Genomic DNA, 18,050 nt, shown 5'->3' on the forward strand with positions numbered 1-18,050 from the left:
GGTTCCATCTGCCTTTCTAACATTGTTTATTGCTAAAGGTCAGAAATAAACAGTTTAGAGTTTCGCTGCCAGGACCTTTATTATTTAAGTGCCGTGCTAGGACGGGGGGTTGGAGTGAGGGGCTGTAGTGGTGAACATGGTGGGAAGAATAGGAAATAAATGGCTGCTCTTTTGCAAGGAGGCTACAATTTAGTTAATGAAAAAAGACTAACATGTAAAACAATAAAGACTAAAGCAGTAGAAATCAGCACGCAGTACGTACGACTGCCAGTTTGTATACCTGTTGACTTTAGTTGATTTGGAGAGGAGATAGAAGTACTGTACTTCATAGAAAAAGTGGGCTTAAATTATGGTAGAGGCATGTTTTTTCCTTCATTAAAGTATATTAAAGTAGGCATAGTATCTTGTTTGTACATAGTAGAGGCTAAATATTATCACTGTAGTTGCATGTTTTTTAAAAATATTTGAATCTAAATACTGTTACATAGTTTAATCTTATTTTATTTTATTTATTGTTTTGAGACAAGCTCTGGCCATATCGCCAAGGCTGGAGTGCAGTGGCACTATCTCAGCTCACTGCAAAGTCTGCCTCCCGGGCTCAAGCCATCCTCCCACCTCATGCCCTAGAGTAGCTGGTACTAGAGGCGCAAGCCGCTACGCCCGGCTAATTTTTGCATTTTTTGCAGAGGAGGTTTCGCCATGTTGCCCAGGCTGGTCTCAAACCCCTGAGCTCAAGCAATCCGCCTGCCTCGGCCTTCCAAAGTGCTGGGATTACAGGAGTGACCGCCACGACCGCCCGGCGGTTTTAAAACCCTGATTATTTTCCTTTTAAAACTTCCCTTTTCATCATGATTAGCCATGATTATGCATGTCTTTTGATATGCAAAGCAGCAACCATTTATTAGTCAATGAATTTCAGAAAAATAGCTACCTTCCTTCACTTTCCTTTCAGCTTTTTATATGCAAAATCATATTGTAAGTCTTGGGAAGAATCAGTTGTCTATTAAATGCCTTTAGAAGTAGTTTATGTTAGGAATTTAAGAAGAGATTGAGCATTTTTTGTGTATGTATGTATGTATTTTGAGACAGAGCCTCTGTCGCCCAGGCTGGAGTGCAGTGGCGCTATTTTGTCTCAGCCTCCGGAGTAGCTGGGATTACAGGTGCTCAGCACCACACCTGGCTAACTTCCGTATTTTTAGTAGGGATGGGTTTTTGCCATGTTGATGAGGCTGGTCTGTAACTCCTGGCCTCAAGTGATCTGCCTACTTGGCCTCCCAAAGTGCTAGGATTATAGGCGTGAGCCACCCCGGCCTGGCCTTTGAATACTTTTTTGATACCTACCTTGCCTGATAATGAGTAAGCATACATCAAGCCATATATCATTATCAACCTCATTGCCCTTGTCCTCATAGTAATGAAGTGGCATACGTATATATATACATACATGCACACCAGGTGCTGTTTTAAGCACTTTACATATGTGATTGTATTTAATTCTTTTTTTTTTTTTTTTTTGAGGCGGAGTCTTCACTCTGTCGCCCAGGCTGGAGTGCAGTGGCACCATCTCAGCTCACTGCAAGCTCCGCCTCCCGGGTTCGCGCCATTCTCCTGCCTCAGCCTCCCGAATAGCTGGGACTACAGGCGCCCGCCACCACGCCCGGCTAATTTTTTTTTGTATTTTAGTAGAGACGGGGTTTCACCGTGTTAGCCAGGATGGTCTCGATCTCCTGACCTCGTGATCCGCCCGCCTCGGCCTCCCAAAGTGCAGGGATTACAGGAGTGAGCCACCGCGCCCGGCCCTGTATTTAATTCTTACAACTCTGAGATTTGCACTATTCTTACAGAGGAGGAGACAGAGACTGAGAAATATTAAGAAGGTTGCTGAAAGTTACCTGACTAGTGTGTGGGAGTGTTATGTATGTATCAGGGAGGTTTCAGTCAAACCTAGATCTTTATGACCCAAAACCTTATTATTATTATTTTTTCTTTTTTTAAAGAGACAAGGTCTCACTATGTTGCTCAGGGTGCTCTCGAACTCCTGGGCTCAAGCAATCCTCCTGCCTCAACCTCTCAAGGCGCTGAGATTACAGGCATGAGCCACTGTGCCTGCGCTTTGGGAGGAGTATTTTACTTTCTTACCTGAGAGCTTGAATCTCTCAGCATTGCCCTCCAGAAATTATTTTATTAGAACTGTATATCTAGATTGTGGTTAATCAGTTCTATCTGAGCTCTCATACTTTATTTTATTTTTTGAGATGGAGTCTTGTTCTATTGCCCAGGCTGGAGTGCGATGGTGCGATCTTGGCTCACTGCAACCTCTGCCTCCCAGGTTCAAGCAATTCTCCTGCCTCAGCCTCCCAAGTAGCTGGGATTACAGGTGCACACCACCACGCCCGGCTAATATTTTTATTTTTAGTAGTGACGGGGTTTCACCTTGTTGGTCAGGCTGGTCTCGAACTCCTGACCTCAGGTGATCCACCCGCGTTGCCCTCCCAAAGTGCTGGGATTACAGGTGTGAGCCACTGCATCCAGCCACACATACTTTAAAAATTTAAAGAGCCTTTTATAAATTTATGTGGCTAAGTAGCTAGATTTTTTTTTTTTTTTTGAGACAGGGTCTCCCTCTGTTGCCCAGGCTGGAGTGCAGTGGCACAATTATAGCTCACTGTAGCCTTGAATTCCTAGGCTCAAGGGATTCTCCTGCAATAGCCTCCCGAGTAGCTGGGAGTATAGGCCCATACCGCCATGCCTGGCTCATTTTTAAAATTTTTTTGTGGAGACAGGGTCTTGCTGTATTGCCTAGGCTGGTCTCAAACTTGTGGGCTCAAGTGGTCTTCTCACTTCAGCCTCCCAAGTTCCTGGGAATATGGGCCTGAGCCACCATGCCTGGCCTGTTTTTCTAAATGTGGATTGTATGACCATATCCTTTGATCATGTATTGGCTGCTTTTCTTTTCTTTTCTTCTTCTTTTTTTAAAATTTAAATTGAGATGGGATGTTGCCATATTGCCCAGGCTGGTCTCAGACTTCTGGGCTCAAGTGATCCTCCCACCTCGGCCTCCTAAAGCCCTAGAATTACAGGTGTGAGCCACCATGCTCAGCTGGGTGTTTTTCTTAAAACTTTATGCAAGCCCCAGATATATGGTTATTAGTGTCTTTATTATTATTATTATTTTTTTGAGGCGGAGTCTCACTATGTTGCCCAGGCTGGAGTGCAGTGGCACAGTCTCGGCTCACTGCAACCTCTGCCTCCCAGTTTCAAGCAATTCTTCTGCCTCAGCCTCCCGAGTAGCTGAGATTACAGGTGGCCACTGCCATGCTTGGCTAATTTTTGTATTTTTTATTTTATTTTATTTTATTTTATTTTATTTATTTATTTTTGAGATGGAGTCTCACTCTTGTTGTCCAGTCTGGAGTGCCATGGCATGATCCCAGCTCACTGCAACCTCCGCCTCCTGGATTCAAGTGATTTTTCTGCCTTAGCCTCCCAAGTTACTAGGATTATAGATGTGCACCACCATGCCCAGCTAATTTTTGTATTTTTAGTAGAGATGGGGTTTGGCCATGTTGGCCAGGCTGGTCTCGAACTCCTAACCTCAGGTGATCTGCCTGCCTCGCCTCCCAAAGTGCTGGGATTACAGGCTTGAGCCACTGTGCCTGGTGTATTTTTTTTTGTTTTTTTGAGATGGAGTTTCGCTCTTGTTGTCCAGGTTGGAGTGCAGTGGCATGATCTCGGCTCACTGCAACCTCCGCCTACCTCATTCAAGTGATTCTCCTGCCTCAGCCTCCCAAGTAGCTGGGATTACAGGCGCCTGCCACCATGCTTGGCTAATTTTTGTATGTTTGGTAGAGACGGGGTTTCGCCATGTTGGCCAGGGTGGTCTGGAACTCCTAACTTTGGGTGATCCAGCCACCTCGGCCTCCCAAAGTGCTGGGATTACAGGAGTGAACCACCAGACCTGGCCATTAGTGTCGTTTTTTTCTTGAAAATATTTTCATTAATTTGCTGCTTTATTTATTTATTTTTTTGTTTTGTTTTTGCTGCTTTATTTTTTGGTTACTTTTTTTTTTTTTTTGAGACGGAGTCTCGCTCTGTCACCCAGGCTGGAGTGCAGTGGTGCGATCTTGGCTTGCTGCAGTCTCTGCCTCCTGGGTTCAAGCGATTCTCCTGCCTCAGCCTCCTGAGTAGCCGGGACTGCAGGTACCCACCACCACGCCCGGCTAATTTTCTGTATTTTTAGTAGAGACGGGATTTCACCATGTTAGCCAGGATAGTCTAGATCTCCTGACCTTGTGATCCTCCTCTCTTTAATATCTCTTGAATCTGTTCCTTTTCCCTATCCTCACTGCTGCACTCCTACTCCGTGGTTAGTATCATCTCTCACCTGGGTTGTTGCAGGAGCTTCCTAATAGCTCATCCCTGCTTTCAGTCTTCCAATTCATTTTTCCCACTGTAGCTAGAGTAATCTGTCTAACACATTTGAGCATGTAACTCCTCTGCTTAAAACTTTTTTTGTGACTTTTCATGGCCTTCAGGGTAACTTCTGAACTTCTTTTGTGTGTGTGTGTGTGTGTGTGTGTGTGACTTCTGAACTTCTTCACTTGGTTTTCAGGATCCTTATCTCATGATTTGGATCCTTATTGACACTTGGCTCTCAGTGTGGTAGCCCTGTTAAGTTCCTTGTATTTCTCCCTGAAGGGATCAGAGTTCTTAAATCTATGCTTGACTACAGAAGCTTCTATCTGTCTGGAATACCTTTCCTAGTTTGCTCCTTACCCTCACTTTTGTTTTGTTAACTCACGCTTGTCTTTCAGGTCTCAGCCTAGGTGGTAGCTATAGGAGAAAGCCCTCGGATACTTCAAGTCTGGGTTACATGGGCTTCTTCTTTGTGTCCTTAGCACTCTGTGTTCTTTTATTGTGATTGCTTGCTTATTTGTCATTTCACCACATAGCGATAAATGGGCTGTCTTAAAAAAAATGATGTGATTTACATGGAGTGTATTGAAAGAGAATGAAATAGTAATTTTGGGGTTTATCTAATAGGGAGAGGAAAGGGACATTATATTTGATAGATGAAAGTTTTCTAAGCCAGAGAAGGCATACCAGGCTCTTTTATAGCCTAAATGAAAAATATCCATTGATGTCTAATTTTTATCAATTCAGATTCTCTATTTTATTAGGACTTTTTGGAGTTCAAGTGACAGAAATACTGCTTGGAATAGCCTGTAGGGGAACCTTATTGGTTCATATAACCATATAATAGACATTGTATGGATAGAGATGGCCATGAAGAGCTAGGGTGGGAACTTTCCCATAGTTGGGACCTTTCCATACTTATACTCTGTGCATACTGGCTTCATTCCTTTTACTGCAAATATGTTTCTTCATATGGGAAACCTGGTTCCTGGCAGCACAGGGGTATCAACTAGAACCTTGACCAAATCTAGCATTTAAGGGGATGAACTATTATGCTTAGTTCATTCTAGGTTGTGTGATATGCTCACTTACATGACAAGGAATCTGTTAGCAAAAAGCAGAGCAGACCTTGAGTAGAGGAGGGGATGGAGTTCTGGGCAGACATAAAGAATATCCACTTTAATTCTTTATAATTTTATTGATTTATTTATTTTTAATTTAATTAATTAATTTATTTATTTGAGATGGAGTTTTGCTCTTGTTGTCCAGGCTGGAGTGCAATGACGTGATCTCGGCTTACTACAATCTCCGCCTCCCCGGTTCAAGTGATTCTCCTGTCTCAGCCTCCCGAGTAGCTGGGATTACAGGCATGCATCACCACACCCAACTAATTTTTTGTCTTTTTAGTAGAGACAGGGTTTCACCATGTTGGCCAGGTTGGTCTCGAACTCCTGACCTCAGATGATCCTCCCGCATTGGCCTCCCGAAGTGCTGGGATTACAGGTGTGAGCCACCATGCTGGCCAATTTTATTTATTTATTTAGAGAGATGGGGTCTCACTATGTTGCCTAGGCTGGTCTCGAACTCCTGAGCTCAAGTGATCCTCCTACCTCAGCCTCCCAAGATGCTGGGACCACGCGTGAACCACTGTGCCTGTCCTCATCCACTGTAATTCTTAACCACCTTTCTGATTATGAATTTATTTTCATTGGTACTTTATTTGTGGTAAAGAGATGCCCTGTAATATGCACTTGTGTATTCCAGGTACTAAAATGCTAAGTCCAACATTTTAAAGAAGTTGGCCTTTTGGCTTATGCTAGCTTATAACAAGTATTTATTTATTTATTTTTTTGAGACAGAGTCTTGCTCTGTCGCCCAGGCTGGAGTGCAATGGTGTGATCTTGACTCACTGCCACCTCTGCCTCTTGGGTTCAAGCGATTCTTCTGCCTCAGCCTCCCGAGTAGCTGGGACTACAAGCACGCGCCACCATGCCCAGCTAATTTTTGTATTTTTAGTAGAGACGGGGTTTTGCCATGTTGGTCAGGCTGGTCTCAAACTCCTGACCTTGTGATCCTCCTGCCTCAGCCTCCCAAAGTGCTAGGGTTACAGGCGTAAGCCACCATGCCTGGCATTAACAGGTATTTATTGAGCTCTTGTTTGCTAAATAAAACACTTATCTGCAAGATACTTGCAGACTAGTAGTCTCAACAAGTAAATACAAAGGTGCTAAGATAGACAGATGTCTAGGGTGCACTGGGAGCTATGGCTAAATCATACTTTGAGATAGTGGGAAACTTTCCTAAAGGAAAGTAAATTGAACCAAGAAATATGGGTTGGGTGTGATGGGGTAGAGATGGAGTCTCGCTCTGTCGCCCAGGCTGGAGTGCAATGGCGTGATCTCGGCTCACTGCAACCTCTGCCTCCCGGGTTCAAGCGATTCTCCTGCCTCAGCCTCCTGAGTAGCCGGGATTACAGGTATGCACCACCACACTGGCTAATTTTTGTATTTTTAGTAGAGATGGGGCTTTACCATGTTGCCCAGACTGGTCTCGAACTCCTGACCTCCTGATCCACCCGCCTCAGCCTCCCAAAGTGGATTATAAGGGTGAGCACTGTGCCCAGCTGGGGTTACAGGGACTTTCAGGCGGAGCATGTATAAGGCACAGAGCTGTGAAATGGGCTACCTTGTTTAGGAAACAAATAACTAGATACAGGTGGATTAAAGAGTACCTGATGAGAAGTAGAAGAGGAGGCCAAAGGTACATAAGGGATCATGTCATAGAAGTCCTTGAATGCTTTATCACAGAGTTGGAACTTGATCTTGAAAGCTATTCTATAGCTTTCACTGAAGGAAATTTAAGCTGGACCTCTCAGGTTTGAAGTGCCTATGCAATATTCAAGTGGATATGTCTGTCAAGCGGTTAACTATATTGGGGTTTGGGAGAAAATTATTGACTGGAGTCACACTTATAGGTATTGAAACCATGGGTTTGAATGGACCTAGAAGAGGTGAATTGAACAAAAGATTAGGAACAGAACCTTAGCGAGCAATGGCACTGAAAAAAGTGAGCAGAAGGCAGGAAATCCATGACAGAGACCAAGAAGGGCCAGCCAGAAAAAAACCAGTAAATGCTGCTTGGGGTGGATTGTATGGGGTCAAGGAGTCAACAGAAAAAAGTTGAAACAACAAATATAAACTACTTTCATTTTAAGAAACTGAAACTGTATAGGAAATAATAGGAGTTTGGTTAGTCTGATCATTATCAATTCTGTGTGTACAGAGAAAATAAAATTTCTAGACCGTTCTTCCAATGCAGGGATTTGAATTTTTTTAGAATTTTTAAGGACAGATAGGAGCGGATGGAGGCTCTTTTGGTGGTGTTTGGGAGGTAAGAAGTGGGTGACTCGGGGCATGGATATGATACATACACAGTCACTGGGGAGTACAAGTACCTAGTAGAGTATTTTGCATATAGTTTCTGGACCTATAAATATCTAGTAAAGCATTTTTTTTTTTTTTGAGACGGAGACTCGATCTTTCGCCAGGCCGGAGTGCAGTGGCGTGATCTTGGCCCACTGCAACCTCTGCCTCCTGGGTTCAAGCGATTCTCCTGCCTCAGTCTCCTGAGTAGCTGGGACTACAGGCGCACACCACCGCACCCAGCTAATTTTTGTATTTTTAGTAGAGACGGGATTTCACCACGTTGGCCAGGATGGTCTCAATCCCTTGACCTTGTGATCCGCCCACCTTTTTTTTCAGGGGACCCGGAGTTAATTACTGATTATGTCATTGTAATTAAATTTAGTTCATTTCTCAGGATTTCTATTTGTGATTTTCTTTCTGTTTTTTGTTTTGTTTTGTTTTGTTTTTGTTTTTTGAGACAGTGTCTCACTCTGTCGCCCAGGCTGAACTGCAGTAGCATGATCTTGGCTCATTGCAGCCTCTACCTCCCAGGTTCAAGCAATTCTCTTGCCTCAGTCTCGCAAGTACTTGGGACTACAGGCATGTGCCACCACACCCAGCTAATTTTTGTATTTTTTATTAGAGATGAGGTTTCACCATGTTGGCCAGGCTGGTCTTGAACTCCTGACCTCAAGTGATCCACCGGCCTTGGCCTTCCAAAGTGCTGGGATTACAGGTGTGAGTCACCGCGCCTGGCCCTGGTCTGTTTTTGAGTCTATCTCTCTTGAGTGAACATTCTGTTTCTCTGCTAAATCACCTCTCAATTTTTTTTCTTTATAGTTAAGCTACTCATAGTTTTTTTAGTTGGGGAGAAAAGTGCAGCGTATTTACTATCTTTTTTTTTTTTTTTTTTTTTTGAGACGGAGTCTCACTGTGTCTCCCAGGCTGGAGTGCAGTGGCGCGATCTCGGCTCACTGCAAGCTCCGCCCCCCGGGTTCACGCCATTCTCCCGCCTCAGCCTCCCAAGTAGCTGGGACTACAGGCGCCCGCTACCGCGCCCGGCTAGTTTTTTGTATTTTTAGTAGAGACGGGGTTTCACCATGTTAGCCAGGATAGTCTCGATCTCCTGACCTTGTGATCCGCCCGCCTCGGCCTCCCAAAGTGCTGGGATTACAGGCTTGAGCCACCGCGCCCGGCCTGTATTTACTATCTTAACCAGTTTTAAGAGTACAGAACAGTAGTGTTAACTATGCACTCTGTTGTGCAGTTTTTTTCATCTTGCCAAACTGAAACTCTGTACCCAGTGAACCCATTTTCTCCTTTCTAGCCCTTGGCAACCACGATTCTACTTTCTGTGTCTAGAGTTTGACTGCTTGTAGATAACCCATATAAGTAGAAAACATGCAGCTTTTTGTCATTGTTATTGCTGTTTTTGGGGTGACTGACATACTTCACTTAGCATAGTGTCCTCAAGATTCTTCCATGTTGCAGCATGTGACCTAATTTCCTTTTTTTTTTTTTTTCTGAGACAGGGTCTTGCTCTGTCACTCAGGTTGGAGTGCGGTGGTGTGATCATGGCTCACTGCAGCCTTGACCTCCCCGGACTCAAGCCATCCTTCCACCTCAGCCTTCTGAGAGTAGCTGGAACCACAGGTGTGCACCACCACACCTGGGTAATTTTTGTAGAGATGAGATTTTGCCATGTTGCCTAGGCTGGTCTTGAACTCTTGGGCTCAAGTGATCAGCCAGCCTTGGCCTTCCGAAATGCTGGGATTACAGGCATGAGCCACTGTGCCTGGCCTCCTTTTTTTTTTTTTTTTTTTTTTTAAGGCTGAATAATATTCCATTGTATGTATGTACCACATTTAAAAAAAAAAATTTTTTTTTTTATCCATTCACCTGTTGATGGACATTTAGGTTGCTTCCACCTCTTGACTATTGTGAATAACGCTGTAATAAACATGCATGTGCAGGTATCTCTTGGAGATCCTGTTATTAATTATTTTGGATATATACCCTGAAGTGGAATTGCTGGATCATATGATAATTGTTTTTAATTTTTTGAGGAACTGCCATACCCTTTGCTTAGTAGCTGAGCCATTTTAGGTTCCTACCAGTAGTACACAAGGGTTCCAGTTTCTCTACATCTTCGCCAACATTTTAACTTTTAATTGTTTAATTTTTTGAGACAGATTCTCACTCTGTCACCCAGGGTGGAGTGCAGTGGCATGATCTTGGCTCACTGTAACCTTTGCCTTCTGGGTTCAAGTGATTCTCCTGTCTCAGGCTCCTGAGTAGCTGAGACTACAGGCTAATTCTTATATTTTTAGTAGAGATGGAGTTTTACCATATTGGCCAGGCTGGTCTGGCCAGGCTGGTCTTGAACCTCTGACCTCAGGTAATCCACCTGCCTTGACTTCCTAAAGTGCTGGGATTATAGGCGTGAGCCACTGCACCCAGCCTGTTTTTTAATTTATTTGTTGATAGTGGTCATCTCAATAGGTGTAAGGTGATATCTATATCATTGTGGTTTTAATTTGTATTTTTCTGATTAGTGATGAGTATCTTTTCATATACCTGTTGGCCATGTGTATATCTTCTTTGGAGAAACGTCTGTGGCAAGTCCTTTGCCCATTTTTAAATTGGGTTATTTGGATTTTGTTTGTTGAGTCGTAGTTCTTTATATATTCTAGATATTACCAACTTATCAGATATATGGTTTGCAAATATTTTCTGTCATCCCATAGGTTGCCTTATTATTCTGTTGATTGTTTCCTTTGTGATACAGAATTCTTTAAGTTTGATGTCCATTTTGTCGATTTTTGCTTTTGTTGCTTATGCCTTTGGTGTCATCTTCAAGATATCATTGCCAAATCCAATATCATGAAGCTTTCTCCCCGTTTTCTTCTATGAGTTTTAAGTTTAAGGTCTTAGATTTAGGTCTTTAGTCCATTTCGAATTACCTTTTGTATTCAATGTAATGTACATTAAGATTCCAGCTTCATTCTTTTGCATGTGGATACCCAGTTTTTCCTATATCATTTGTTGAAGAGACACTCCTTTTCCCATCGTGTGACCTTGGTACCCTTGTTGAAGATCATTTGATCACATATGTGAGTATTTATTTCTAGGCTTTCTATTCTATTCCATTAGTCTTATGTCTATCTTTAAGCCCTACCATACTGTATTGATTACTGTAGCTTTGTAATGTAAGGTGTTTTGAAATCAGGAAGTATGAGGCCTCCAGCTTTGTTTTTCTTTCTCAAGTTTGTTTTAACTATTTGGGATCCTTTTCATAATTTTTATCCTTTTTTTTTTTTTTTTGAGACGGAGTCTCGCTCTGTCGCCCGGGCTGGAGTGTGCAGTGGCACGATCTCGGCTCACTGCAAGCTCCGCCTCCAGGGTTCACGCCATTCTCCTGCCTCAGCCTCCCGTGTAGCTGGGACTACAGGTGCCCGCCACCACGCCCGGCTAATTTTTGTATTTTTAGTAGAGATGGGGTTTCACCGTGTTAGCCAGGATGGTCTCAATCTCCTGACCTCGTGATCCACCCGCCTCGGCCTCCCAAAGTGCTGGGATTACAGGCGTGAGCCACTGAGCCCGGCCATAATTTTTATCCTTTTAAAAATTCCCAGGCTGGGCATGGTGGCTCACATCTGTAATCTCAGCACTTTGGGAGACTGAGGCAGGCAGATCACTTGAGGTCAGGGGTTCAAGACCAGCCTGGCCAACATGGCGAAACCCGTCTCTCCTAAAAATACAAAAATTAGCTGGACATGGTGGCGGGTGCCTGTAATCCTAGCTCCTCGGGAGGCTGAGGCAGGAGAATTGCTTGAACCCGGGAGGTGAAGTTTGCAGTGAGCTGAGATCGCAACATGGCACTCCACTGGGCGACAGAGCGTGACTCCATCTCAAAAACAAACAAAAACAAAAAACAACAAAAAAATTCCCAGCCAGGTACAGTGACTCATGCCTGTAATTCCAGCCCTTTGGGAGGCTGAGGCGGGCACATCACTTCAGGTCAGGAGTTCAAGACCAGCCTGGCCAACATGGTGAAACTCCCTCTCTACTAAAAATGCAAAAATTAGCTGGACTTGGTGGTGCTTGCCTGTAATCCCAGCAACTCAGGAGGCTGAGGCAGGAGAATCACTTGAACCTGGGAGGTGGAGGTTGCAGTGAGCCAAGGTTACACCACTGCACTCCAACCTGGGTGAAAGAGCGAGACTATCTAAAAAAAAAAAAATTCCCTTTCATTTTTTTCCCTTCCTTTCATTTTAAACTCACAGCATGATTGAATTTTTCTTTTTTCTTCTCAACATGTAAGGACAAATAACCTGTACATAACCTTTGCAATATGGAGGGTGCCCTGCTTTATAAAAACTTGGCATTTTTGAACCACATGTTTCAAATTAAGAGTTGATATTTGAATTAGAAAGGATTTTGGCCAAGCACAGTTGCCCATTCCTATATTCCCAGCACTGTGGGAGGCTGAGGGGAGGAGGATTGCTTGAAACCAGGAGTTGGAGGCCAGTGTGGACATCAAAGCGAGACCCTGTCTCTACAAAACAAAATAAAAGAAGCAACAACAAAAAATTAGCCGGGCGGAATGGTGCATGCATGTGGTCCCAACTTTGGGAGGCTGAAGCAGGAGTCTTACTTGAGCCCAGGAGTTCAAAGCTGTAGTGTTGTACCACTGCACTCCAGCCTGGGTGACAGAGTGAGACCCTGTCTCTCAAAAAAATAAAAAACAAAAACAACCCCCCAAAACTCTTTCTTTGCTTTGTAGAGGTAGTCTTTTAGTGGATTAAATATGGTTTTATCTTTTCAAACATCTTAGAAGCAAACTAGTTTGCTTGAAGCATTGGTACATTTTAAAAACTTTTATTAGGAAAATACAGATATAGAAAAGTAGTATGATACATTGAACCCACATGTACCCACCTCCTTGATTCAACAATTGTTATCATTTTGCCATATTTGTTTTATCTACTTATATAAATTTCCTGAACCATTTAAAAGTAAACTAAGAGTGGCAAATAAGTTTTTTTTCAGTTTTCCCTTTTAAGTATCATACGATTGTATTATAAATGTATGTATTTTGGACTCTGACATTTAAAGATTTAGATTGGTATTTGCTCTTTTAAAAGATTATAAACATCCTGGCTAACACGGTGAAACCCCGTCTCTACTAAATATGCAAAAAATTAGCCAGGCGTGTTGGCAGGTGCCTGTAGTCCCAACTACTCTGGAGACTGAGGCAGGAGAATGGTGTGAACCTGGGAGGAGGAGCTTTCAGTGAGCCAAGATCGTGCCACTGCACTCCAGCCTGGGCGACAGAGCAAGACTGTGTCTCAAAAAAAAAAAAAAAAAAAAAAAATTATAAGAAGACATATATCTTCAGATCTCTCCAAGGAAAAGGAGGACATTCTCCCTACATAGCCATAAAACCATTATCATTCCTAGCAAAATTACCAATAATTCCCTAATAATATACTACTTTTTGATTTTTTTTTGAGACGAGGTCTTGCTCTGTCGCCCAGATTAGAGTGCAGCTGCACGTTCATGGCTTACTGCAGCCTTGACCTCCTGGGCTCAAGCCATTCTCCTGCCTCAGCCTCCTGGAATGGCTGGGGACTACAGGCACATACCACCATGCCTGGCTAATTTTTGTATTTTTTGTAGAGATGTGGTCTTGCCACGTTGCCCAGGCTGGTCTTAAACTTGTGGGCTCAAGTGATCCTCCTGCCTTAGTCTCCCAAAGTGCTGGGATTGCAGGCATGTGACCTGATTCCCTGATATATGCTACTTATACTATATTCAGATATCCCGAGTTGTTCCAAAAATGTTTTTTATTGCTGTGTGGTGGGTTTTTTTTTTTTTTTTAAAGAGGAAGTCTCGCTCTGTCACCCAGGATGGAGTGCAGTGGTGTCATCTTCGCTCACTACAACCTCCTCCTCCTGAGTTCAAGCAGTTCTCCTGCCTCAGCCTCGCAAATAGCTGGGATTGCAGGTGTCTGCCACCATGCCCGGTTAATTTTTGTATTTTTAGTGGAGACGGGGTTTCACCATGTTGGTCAGGCTGGTGTTTTTTTTTTTTTTTTTTTTTTTTTAACACCAGATTTCAGTCAAGAGCTACCCGTTGCATTTGGTTGTAATCTCTTGAGTCTTTTAAAATATATAGGTAGAACTGTCTCTTCTACTCATCCACCTCCTTCTCTACTCTGCTTCTGCTTCCCTGTGGTATTGACTCGTTAGATCTGTTGAGACGATTACATTTTGTATTGCTGCTTGTTTCCTCATGGCGTAGTATTACTTCTTCTTCTATCTTATTTAATTCCTGTAAACTGGGAGTTAGATCTAAAGGTGTGAGTAGACTTAGGGTAAACAGTTTTGGAAGAGTACCTCATTTAGTAATGCTATGTAGTTCCTGCTGTTTCTAGTTAAGAGGCATATAATGTCAGGTCCCACTATTTTGATGCTGTATTTGATCACCAAGCTGATGTGGTGAGAACCTGATCATTTCATTATAAAGTTATGGTTTTCTTTTTGCTTTTAGCAAGTAGTAATCTGTAGGGTGGTACTTTGACATCAGGTAAATTTTTTTATTCTTATTTTTTATTTTTTTGAGACGGAGTTTTGCTCTTGTTGCCCAGGCTGGAGTACAATGGTGTGATCTTGGCTAACTGCAACCTCTGCCTCCCGGGTTCAGGTGATTCTCCTGCCTCAGCCTCCCAAGTATCTGGGACTACAGGCTCCCGCCACCACGCCCGGCTAATTTTGTATTTTTAGTAGAGACGAGGTTTCGCCATGTTGGCCAGGCTGGTCTTGAACTCCTGACCTCAGGTGATCCTCCTGTCTTGGCCTCCCAAAGTGCTGGGATTATAGGTGTGAGCCACGGCCCCTGGCCTCAAATTTCTTTTTTTAAAAATTTTTTTTAACTTTTTTGGAGATAGACTAACTCTGTTGCCCAGGTTGGAGTGCAGTGGCACAATCTCAGCTCACTGCAACCTCTGCCTCCCGGGTTTAAGTGATTCTCATGCATCAGCCTTCCTGAGTAAGCCGGGACTACAGGCGTGTGCCACTATGGCTGGCTAATTTTTTTTTTTTAATTTTTTGAGATGGAGTCTCCCTCTGTCACCCAGGCTGGAGTGACACAATCTGAGCTCACTGCAACCTCTGTCTCCTGGGTTCAAGCGATTCTCGTGCGTCAGCCTCCTGAGTAAGCTGGGACTACAGGCGTGTGCCACCATGCCTGGATAATTTTTTTTTTTTTTTGAGATGGAGTCTCACTCTGTCGCCAGGCTGGAGTACAGCGGTATGATCTTGGCTCGCTGCAACCTTCGATTCCCTGGTTCAAGCAATTCTCCTGCCTCAGCCTCCCAAGTAGCTGGGATTATAGGCACACGCTACCATGCCCAGCTAATTTTTGTATTTTTAGTAGAGACGGAGTTTCACCATGTTGGCCAGGATGGTCTTGATCTCCTGACCTCGTGATCTGCCCACCTCGGCCTCCCAATGTCCTGGAATTACAGGCGTGAGCCACCGCGCTCAGCCCACCTGGCTAATTTTTGTAATTTTAGTAGAGATGGGGTTTCATCATGTTGCCCTGGTTGGTCTCCAACTCCTGAGCTCAGGCGATCCCTCCCTGCACCCCCCCAGGCCTCCCAAAGTAATACGACTATACTCGTGAGCTACCATGCCCGGCCCCAGATAAATTTCTTTCTTTCTTTTTTTTTTTTTTGTGGGACTTTTTTTTTTTTTTTTTTGGGACAGAGTCTCTGTTGCCCACGCTGGACGGCAGTGGTGCCATCTCGGCTCACCGCAACCTCCGCCTCCCAAGTGATTCTCCTGTCTCAGCCTCTGTCCCGAGTAGCTGGGATTACGGGTGTGCCCCACCATACCCAGCTAATTTTTATTTTTAGCAGAGATGAGGTCTCACCATGTAGGCCAGGCAGGTTTCAAACTCCTGACCTCAAGTGATCCACCCGCCTTGGCCTCCAAAGTGTTGGGATTACAGGCGTGAGCCACCGCCGCTGGCCAGGTCAATTTCTTTATCAACTTTTCACCTAACGATTTTAGCATTCATTGATGATTCTTGATTAACTATTCAATTATAGGTTAAAAATGGTAATCAGTTTTGGGTTCTGTTGTTTCTTTTACATTTAATAGCCACCTTCTATAAGGATAAGATTTCTCTTATCAGCTAAGGCTATTTTGTTATCTGGAATTAGTGTTCTACTTAAAGGCAGAATAATGCTTAGTTACTTTCTTTTATGTAGACATTTTCAGAGTGCAATAGCACCTCCAATGGCAGTAAGTGCAGTCTTTCTTGTCTTTTCTCTTTTGTACTTTCTCTTTGGAATATCATGTATATTATATATATTATAGACATTTTTGACTTTGATTTATTTTGTGATTATAGTTTGATGTGAATTTGACTTTAATATATAATTTTCCTTTTATAGTAAGAAGACATGTTGGATAACAAGAAGAGGTGTGGAGTTTGCATATATCAACCGTGGCCTTAATGAGCATGTTGACAGCATCAATGCTAGACAGACAGTAAGTTTTATTAAAGTTGTAGAGTATGAATATTTTACACATAAGATGTTTTTGTTTTTTTTTGAAATTGGGTCTCGCTCTGTCACCTAGGCTGGAGTGCAGTGGCGCGATCTTGACTCACTTCAGCCTCAAACTGCTAGGCTTAAGCGATTCTCTCACCTTAGCCTCCCGAGTAGCTGGGACTATAGGTGCATGCCACCACACCCAGCTAATTTTTGTAGTTTTTGGTAGAGATGGTTTTTTTTTTGTTTTTGTTTTTTTTTTGAGACGGAGTCTTGCTCTGTCGCCCAGGCTGGAGCGCAGTGGCTGGATCTCAGCTCACTGCAAGCTCCACCTGCCGGGTTCACGCCATTCTCCTACCTCAGCCTCCTGAGTAGCTGGGACTACAGGCGCCCGCCACCTCACCCGGCTAGGTTTTTTTGGTATGTTTTAGTAGAGACGGGGTTTCATCGTGTTAGCCAGGATGGTCTCGATCTCCTGACCTTGTGATCCGCCCATCTCGGCATCCCAAAGTGCTGGGATTACAGGTTTGAGCCACCGCGCCTGGCCTGTTTTTTGTTTTTTTTTTTGAGATGAATTTTCATTCTTGTTGCCCAGGCTGGAGTGCAGTGGCATGATCTCGGCTCGCTGCAACCTCTGCCTCCCGGGTTCAAGCGATTCTCCTGCCTCAGCCTCCTGAGTAGCTGGGATTACAGGCACACGCCACCACGCCCAGCTAATTTTGTATTTTCAGTAGAGACGGGGTTTCTCCATGTTGGTCAGGCTGGTCTCAAACTCCTGACCTCAGGTGATCCGCCTGCCTCAGCCTCCCAAAGTGTTGGGATTACAGGCGTGAGCCACCAAGCCCAGCTTGTTTTTGCTTTTTTTTTTTGAGATGGAGTCTTGCTCTGTTGCTTGGGCTGGAGTGCAGTGGCACGATCTTGGCTCATTGCAACCTCCCCCTCCTGGGTTCATGCAATTCTTCTGCCTCAGCCTCCCAAGTAGCTGGGATTACAGATGTGTGCCACCACGCCCAGCTAATTTTTGTATTTTTAGTAGGGATGGGGTTTCAGTGTATTGGTCAGGCTAGTCTCTAACTCCTGACCTCAAGTGATCCACCCACCTTGACCTCCCAAAGTGCTGGAATTACAGGCTTGAGCCACTGTGTCTGGCCCAGAGATGGCATTTTGTCATGTTGCCCAGGCTGGTCTCGGACTCCTTGGCTCAAGTGATTCACCTGCCTCAGCCTCCCAAAGTGCTGGGACAACAGGTGTGAGCCACCATACCTGGCCTACACAGGTTTCTAAACTTTTACTTATATATTTGAGGGACTAAAATAACACCTCATGAGAAGGGAAGTATAATCACAGATTTTGTTACTAGAATTTTCAAAAGAGCTTATGGTGGTGTAAGACATGTTCACTGAGGAAGCATTAAGAACTGAATTGTGGTGTTAGTTTTTCTATTTAATGAGTGTTTTCATTTCTCTGCTTCTTTTTTTTTTTTTTTGAGACGGAGTCTTGCTCTGTTGCCCAGACTGGAGTGCAGTGGTGCGATCTCGCTTACTGCATGCTCCGCCTCCTGGGTTCTGGCCATTCTCCTGCCTCAGCCTCCCATGCAGCTGGGACCACAGGCGCCCGCCTAATTTTTGTTTTTGTATTTTTAGTAGAGACGGGGTTTCACTGTGCTA

The 18,050-nt window shown here is 43.9% G+C and overlaps 1 protein-coding gene across 2 annotated transcripts in view; it reads left to right on the forward strand.

Annotated features, from left to right (window-relative positions):
* The window catches only part of N4BP2 (NEDD4 binding protein 2), a 98,783-nt gene that overhangs the window by 1,506 nt on the left and 79,227 nt on the right, over nt 1-18,050 (forward strand). For both annotated transcript variants that reach the window (XM_025386604.1, XM_025386605.1), the window contains exon 2: nt 16,285-16,381. The gene's annotated coding sequence lies outside the window, so the exon portion shown is untranslated. The remainder of the gene's footprint in view (nt 1-16,284; nt 16,382-18,050) is intronic.

This window comes from Theropithecus gelada, chromosome 5 (assembly GCF_003255815.1).
Source record: "Theropithecus gelada isolate Dixy chromosome 5, Tgel_1.0, whole genome shotgun sequence".
NCBI classification, from domain to species: domain Eukaryota; kingdom Metazoa; phylum Chordata; class Mammalia; order Primates; family Cercopithecidae; genus Theropithecus; species Theropithecus gelada.